Below are 9,152 nucleotides of genomic sequence, written 5' to 3'. Positions count from 1 at the left end.
TGACTGTGTCTGTAAGTATATCTAATCATGTAAACGTCTCCATGGGCAAACGAGAATACTTCTTAGATTGAAATTGTAAACGTTTCCTCTCCAATCACAATCAGCCACAACCTGTCCTGAGTATCTCTCCTCAGTGGCTTAACCCTGGAGACTCAGTGACTCTGAGCTGTGAAGTTGACAAGATGTCTACAGGCTGGAGATTCTTCTGTACAGAGCTGTTTACACTTTAACTGAGCAGCCTACTATTTGAGCGTCTCCAGACAGACGCAATATGACTACTGAAGACTCCTACACTCTGATCCCTGCTGGTCCTACTCCCACAGGAGGATATGTGTGTAGAGCTGGAGAGGAGACCCAGTCTATGACACCACTCTACAGTGAACCTCAGTTTCTATGGTCAGAGGTAACAACTGCATTGAAACATATTAAGTCTCCCTCGTGTGTATAATATATATTATTTAACTAAATGGGTTGACTCTGTCTCTCTTTTTTAGATCGGCAGTCTCAATGTCTCTCAGAATAAGTCCAACACAACTCAACACTTTACATCAAAGTCTCTCTCACTGAGCTTGAGAGAAGGGGAACTCTACTGGATGGAACTGATGAGATACACAGAGAGAGGAGTAGATCAGGTGTGTCTCTAACTGGGATCAATAACAGGTCCACTTGTACCATCAGCTACACATACACATTGTACAGTGGAGTGTTCTGGTGTGAGTCTGGATCAGGAAGAGTACAGTAATGCTGTCAACATCACAGTGCCTGTACGTCTATTGTTGACATTCAAACAGAAAAAACAATAACATTTCAATGTTTGATATGATGTTCAACTCTGTATGTGAATTGCATCGCTTATAAAATACAAGTTAATAAGATATTGAGGGTGATCCTCCAGTATGCAGATTTCAGTATTATTTATATATTATGTTAAACAGCTGGATGTGATCCTGGAGAGCTCTGTCCATCCCGTGACTGAAGGAGACTCTGTGACTCTGCGCTGCAAATACTGACAACCAGCTCAAACATCAAGGCTGATTTCTACAAAGATGGATACTCATCAAGAATGAACCACAGGAGAGATACCATCCCTGCAGTATCCAAGTCAGATGAAGGATTCTAACAAATGCAAATACCCTGACAAGGAGAATCACCAGAGAGCTGGATGACAGTGAGAGGTGAGAAGAGCTGTCTGTGTGTGTGAGAGAGTTACTGTGTGTTTTTGTCTTGATGGTTAAAACATGTGTGTTTTTCCTAGTCCCTCCGGTTCTGTTGTCTTCCATCTCTCTACCCAGGCTGCTTTGTGGTTACTGTGGTGTCTCCCTTTCTACTGGTGTCCATCGGGCTGATGGTGAAATGCTCAGCGCTCGAGTGAGAAACTTCTTTCAGTGTCTTTACAATCAGTTTATCCAGCTAGAGATGGCATCTTTTATATCACTTTAAACTAATGTGGAATGAATTGGTTCATTTCAAATGTAAATCGACAAAGTGTCCAGGCAGCTATTTCTGTTAAATGTCTTTTATGGAAGCTTTTCCTCACAAATAGTTTACATAATGTAGCCTGGCAAAGTCAACCCAGCACTGAACACAAACTAATTTGGGGTTGTATATTCTGTCAAAGCTTACATTTAAAATAGATAATGTAGGAGGGAAATCACTGCAAGTCACCATAAAGTACATTTCAGTCTAAATCGCCATCTAGTAAAATAAATGTGTTTAAGTAAAGGTGCATAAAAACAGAGTACAATAAGTACAAAGTAAAATGCATAAACGGTAGTAGCTCTGTTTTATATAAAATAACAAGAAAATACCAAGACCACAATGTTACAGTTAGAATGGAACTTTCCAACATTTCAAATACCTGAGTACGAGATGTCCATTAAAACAAAATGACATTGTGCATGAAAAACCAAAAAATATATTTTTCATAAATCAATATGAATAGTTACAAACACCCTGTCCACATGATACCCTAACCCCACATGATACACCCAACCCCACATGATACCCTAACCCCACATGATACCTGACACTCCCTGACCCCACATGATACCCTAACCCCACATGATACCCTAACCCCACAAGGTACCCTAACCCCACATGATAACCTAACCCCACATATAACCTAGCCCCACATGATACCCTAACCCACATGATACCCCTAACCCCACATCATACCCTGACCCCACATGATACCCTGACACACATGATACCCTAACCCCACATGATACCCTAACACCACATGATACCCTAACCACATGATAACCCTAACCCACATGAAACCTAGCCCCCACATGATACCCTAGCCCCACATGATACCCTAGCCCCACATATAACCTATCCCCACATGATACCCTGACCCCACATTATACCCTAACCCCACATGATACCCTAACCCCACATGATACCCTGACCACACATGATACCCTGACCCCACATGATACCCAACCCACATATACCCTAACCCAACATAATACCCTGTACCCCACATATACCTGACCCCACATGATACCCCAACTCCACATGATACCCTAACCCCACATGATACCCTAACCCCACATGATACCCTGACCCCACATATACCCTAACCCCACATGATGCCCTAACCCCACATGATACCCTGACCCCACTGATACCTGACCCCACATGATACCCTACCCCACATGATACCCTACCCACATATACCCTGACCCCACATGATACCTAACCCCACATGATACCCTAACAACCACATGATACCCGACCCACATGATGCTACCCACTATACCCCACCACTGATACCCTAACCCCACAGATACCCTAACCCCACATAACCCTAACCCCACATGATAACCTAGCCCCACATGATAAACCTACCCACATGATACCCTGACCCCACATGATACCTTAACCCCACATGATACCCTGACCCCACATGATACCCGACCCCACATATACCCCGACCCCACATATACCTACCCACATGATACCCTAACCCCACATGATACCCTAACCCACATGATACCCTAACCCACATGATACCCTACCCCCGTACCCCACATGATACCCTGACCCACATGATACCCCACCCACATGATACCCCGACCCCACATGATACCCCGACCCCACATATACCCCACCCACAGACCCGACCCCGACATATCCCCGACCCACTTGATAACCCGACCCCACATGATACCCCGACCCCACATGATACCCGACCCCACATGATACCCCGACCCCACATGATACCCGACCCCACATATACCCCGACCCCAACATGATACCCCGTCCCCACATGATACCCCGACCCCACATGATTACCCCGACCCACATGATACCCCGACCCCACATGATACCCTGACCCCACATGAAATACCCGACCCCACATGATACCCCACCCCACAATGATACCCCGACCCCAACATGATACCCTGACCCCCACATGATACCCTAACCCCACATATACCCTAACCCCACATGATACTCTAACCCCACATGATACCTTAACCCCACATGGAACAGTAGATCCTCATCTCCCCCATACTGCACGGGGGAAATGTCATATCAACATATAAATTACAACTCAAAAATGAAACATAATACAAAACACTGAAGCTTTACATGAAATAAAATGTAATTCTGATAATTACGAACGCTTCAAAAATTGTTATTGTCAACTCCACAACGTGTTCTGAGAACACTGGTATTCAGCTAGCAAGAAGCAGGCTAACATGCACATCTGGCATAAAGATTACAAAACAAACTATTATACACTGCAGATGATGCTAAATATGATATATTCCGGTAGAAGTAAGATAAAAAGTATTATTTACCCATCTAAAGTAACGTTGACCCAAGATGGATTTAACAGCTCTCCAGTTAATTGCTTCCCTCACTCTTACACACTGCTCATGCACATTCCCATGCACACATTATTTATGGCCTCTCTTAAAGGGACAGTGCCATCTAGTGGATATTTAAGCAAAAAGGCCCGTGGGGGTGTGGTATATGGCCAATATACCAAGGCTAAGGTCTGTTCTTAAGCACAACGCAACGAGGATTGCCTGGATACAGCCCTTAGCCGTGGTATATTGGCCATATACCACAAACCCCAGAGGTGCCTTATTGCTATTATAAACTGGTTGCCCACGTAATTAGAGCAGTAAAAATACATGTTTTGTCATACCCTTGGTATACAGTCTGATATACCACAGCTGTCAGCCAGTCAACATTCAGGACTTGAACCACCCAGTTCGTAAAAATGAATACAGCTATGTGCTTTTACCACATGGCTACAGACTTCTGATGGATGACATTTTAGAGCTGTGTACAGTTTAAAGAGCAGTTTGAACAGTTAAACTCTAATGCTACTCTCCATCTGTTTTCTACCTGTAGGTTTGTGTTCAACAGTCAGATCTCCTCCAGACCAGATACGATCTGATGATGTCATCGAACAGACTGAATCATCTGTGTGATTATAACAGTATGAACTGTAAACAGAACAACAATTTTTATGATTTTGCCATTTTGCCATTGCCTTGCCATTGATATATGATAGTGTTTACTGAGTTTAATATCACTGAATGGAATTTCACAAATGCTGAATGTTATGGTTTTGTAAGTAGATTTTTTTTTGCTTTTGGTGTCTCATATGCTTTTCTTTGTTATTGTTGTTGGTCTTGCTTTTTCTTGAAATATTACACGTCTCTCTTTATTTCAGTTAATTAAACAAGAGTCTAGTGCCTGTTTATGTTTAAAAGTGGATTTTGCAGTATTTAAAAAAAAATGTATTTGACATTAAACCATTCTTTTTACATACAGGTGCATATATACTGTACGTGAATCTTTTCCACTTAAAATCTTGGTTTATACTTGGTTGGCTGACCTATTATAACAACTTTAACAGTTACGTTGTAACATTTATAGTTCGTTATCAACTAAATGAATGCATATTTTTTTATACATATATACCGTCTATGTAAGTCTTTCAAATGTTGTATTTTTACAGTAGTTATAGGAGCTTAGATGAGTGTTCTACTATGGAAGATGAATTTAGAAGGTGTGTTGTATTTTGTAATAATTTCCATGTATAAAATAAAAAGTGATCATTTCCTACATCATTGTATTGCTTTGAAATAGAATTTGATGTAAGGGCATATTCTTTTTACTGTCTGTATTGCCGAGTTGAAACAATGCATTTTGTTAAGCAGTGGATCATATACCTGTAAGGGTGTAAAGGGCAACAAGTTCTCCAAGACCAGTGATGCTGTACAACTGACTGTGTCTGTAAGTATATCTAATCGTAAACGTCTCCATGGGCAACGAGAATACTTCTTAGATTGAAAGTTTTAAACGTGTCCTCTGCCTAATCACAGATCAGCCAAACCTGTCCTGAGTATCTCTCCTCAGTGGCTGAACCCTGGAGACTCAGTGACTCTGAGCTGTGAAGTTGACAAGATGTCTACAGGCTGGAGATTCTCTTGGTACAGAGCTGTTTACACTTTAACTGAGCAGTCTACTATTTTGAGCGTCTCCCAGACAGACGCAATATGACTACTGAAGACTCCTACACTCTGATCCCTGCTGGTCCTACTCCCACAGGAGGATATGTGTGTAGAGAGCTGGGAGAGGAGACCAGTCTATGACACACTCTACAGTGAACCTCAGTTTCTATGGTCAGAGGTAACTAACTGCATTGAAACATATTTAAGTCTCCCTCGTGTGTATAATATATATTATTTAACTAATGGGGTTGACTCTGTTTCTCTTTTTTTAGATCGCAGTCTTCAATGTCTCTCAGAATAGTCCCAACACAACTCAACACTTTCATCAAAGTCTCTCTCACTGAGCTGTGAGGAGAAGGGGAACTCTACTGGATGGAGACGATGAGATACACAGAGAGAGGAGTAGAGTCAGGGTGTGTCTCTAACTGGGATCAATAACAGGGTCCCTTGTACCATCAGCTACACATACACATGGTACAGTGGAGTGTTTCTGGTGTGAGTCTGGATCAGGAAGAGTACAGTAATGCTGTCAACATCACAGTGCCTGTACGTCTATTGTATGACATTCAAACAGAAAAAACAATAACATTTCAATGTTTGATATGATGTTCAACTCTGTATGTGAATTGCATCGCTTATAAAATACAAGTTAATAAGATATTGAGGGTGATCCTCCAGTATGCAGATTTTTCAGTATTATTTATATATTATGTTAAACAGCTGGTTATGTGATCCTGGAGAGCTCTGTCCATCCCGTGCTGAAGGAGACTCTGTGACTCTGCGCTGCAAATACTGGACAACCAGCTCAAACATCAAGGCTGATTTCTACAAAGATGGAGTACTCATCAGAATGAGACCACAGAAGAAGATGACCATCCCTGCGGTATCCAAGTCAGATGAAGGATTCTACAAATGAAATACCCTGACAAGGGAGAATCACCAGAGAGCTGGATGACAGTGAGAGGTGAGAAGAGCTGTTTGTGTGTGTGAGAGAGTTACTGTGTGTTTTTGTCTTGATGGTTAAACATGTGTTTTTCCTAGTCCCTCGGTTCTGTTGTCTCCATCTCTCTACCCAGGCTGCTTTGTGGTTACTGGTGGTGTCTCCCTTTCTACTGGTGTCCATGTGCTGATGGTGAAATGCTGCAGCGCTCGAGGTGAGAACTTTCTTTCAGTGTCTTTACAATCAGTTTATCCAGCTAGAGATGGCATGCTTTTATATCACTTTTTAACTAATGTGGAATGAATTGGTTCATTTCAAATGTAAATCGACAAGTGTCCAGGGGCAGCTATTTCTGTTAAATGTCTTTTATGGAAGCTTTTCCTCACAAATAGTTTACATAATGTAGCCTGGCAAAAGTCAACCCAGCACTGAACACAAACTAATTTGGGGTTGTATATTCTTGTCAAAGCTTACATTTAAAATAGGATAATGTAGGAGGGAAATCACTGCAAGTCACCATAAGTACATTTCAGTCTAAATCGCCATCTAGTAAATAAATGTGTTAGTAAAGTGCATAAAAACAGAGTACAATAAGTACAAAGTAAAATGAATAAACGGTAGTAGCTCTGTTTTTTAAAAATAACAAGAAAATACAAAGACCACAATGTTGACAGTTAGAATGGACTTTCCAACATTTCAAATACCTGAGTAGAGAATGTCCATAAACAAAATGACATTGTGCATGAAAAACAAAAAAATATATTTTTCATAAATCAATATGAATAGTTACAAACACCCTGTCCACATGATACCTAACCCCACATGATACCACACATCTACCTAACCCACATGATACCCTGACGCCCACATGATACCTGACCCCACATGATACCCTTAACCCCACATGATACCCTAACCCCACATGTAACCCTAACCACATGATAACTACCCACATGATACCTACCACATGATACCTGACCCCAATGATACCCTAACCCACATATACCTGACCCCAATGAACCACACACATGATCCTAACCCCACATGATACCCTAACACACATGATACCTAACCCACATGATACCACTAACCACATGATACTACGCCCACATGATACCTACCCACATGATACCTACACATGATAACTATCCCACATGATACCTGACCCAATTATACCCTAACCACAATGATACCCTGACCCACTGATACCTGACCCACATGATACCCTAGCCCCACATGATCCTACCCCATGATACCTACACCACATGATACCCTGACCCACATGATACCTACCCCACATGATCCCACTCACATGATACCCTAACCCACTGGATACCTAACCCACATGATACCCTGACCACATGATACCCTACCCCACATGTATGCCTAACCCCACATGATACCCTGACCCCATGTACCTGACCCCACTGATCCTGACCCCACATGATACCCCTGACCCCACATGATACCTGACACATGATACCTTAACCTACATGATACCCTAACACACATGATACCCTGACCACATGTGCCTAACCCACATGATACCCTAAACACCACATGATACCTGACCACATGATGACCTAACCACATGATACCTAACCCCACATGATACCCTACCCCACATGATACCTAACCACATGTACCCTGACCCCACATGATACTTAAACCCCACATGATACCCTGCCCACATGATACCTGACCCACATGATACCCCGACCCCTATACCTGACCCACATGATACCTAACCCCATGATACCCTAACCCCAATGATCCTAACCCACATGATACCCTGACCCCACATGATACCGACCCACATGATACCCTGACCCACATGATACCCGACCCACATGATACCCGCACCCGCCATATCCACCCACATATAACCCCACATGATACCCGACCCGCACATGATCCCGACCCACTTGATACCCCGACCCACATGATACCCACGACCACATGATACCCGACCACATGATACCCCGACCCCAATGACCCCGACCCACATGATACCCCGACCCACATGATACCCCGTCCCACATGATACCCGACCCACATGATACACCGACACATGATACCCACGCACATGATCACCACATGACCCCACCACATGATACCCGACCCCATGATACCCGACCCCACATTACGACCCCACATGATACCCCTGACCCCCACATGATACCCTAACCCCACATGATACTCTAACCCCACATGATACCTTAACCCCACATGGACAGTAGATCCTAATCTCCCCATACTGCACGGGGGGAAATGTCATATCAACATATAAATTACAACTCAAAAATGAAACATAATACAAAACACTGAAGCTTTAACTGAAATAAAATGTAATTCTGATATTACGAACGTTCAAAAATTGTTATTGTCAACTCCACAACGTGGTTCTGAGACACTGGTATTCAGCTAGCAAGAAGCAGGCTAACATGCACATCTGGCATAAAGATTACAAAACAAACTATTATACACTGCAGATGATGCTAAATATGATATATTCCGGTAGAAGTAAGATAAAAAGTATTATTTACCATCTAAGTAACGTTGGACCCAAGATGGATTTAACAGCTCTCCAGTGTAATTGGCTTGCCGGAGGAGACTCTGACTGGCAGTATGAGTGGCATAACAACAGGAAGTCAATCTACTCTAATAAAAAGCCAGAGTACAGAATCAGTCCTGTCTACACGTCCAACAGTGTAGACACACACACACAC

The 9,152-nt window shown here is 42.6% G+C and overlaps 1 pseudogene; it reads left to right on the top strand.

Moving 5' to 3' along the window:
* The first annotated feature begins 271 nt into the window (after positions 1–271).
* LOC139024298 (uncharacterized) lies at positions 272–6,399 on the top strand (annotated as a pseudogene).
* Positions 6,400–9,152: the final 2,753 nt, after the last annotated feature.

This window comes from Salvelinus sp. IW2-2015, unplaced genomic scaffold, assembly GCF_002910315.2.
Source record: "Salvelinus sp. IW2-2015 unplaced genomic scaffold, ASM291031v2 Un_scaffold1316, whole genome shotgun sequence".
NCBI classification, from domain to species: Eukaryota; Metazoa; Chordata; class Actinopteri; order Salmoniformes; family Salmonidae; genus Salvelinus; species Salvelinus sp. IW2-2015.
Note: the sequence above shows the minus strand (reverse complement) of the source record. Positions and strands in the feature narration are given on the sequence as shown.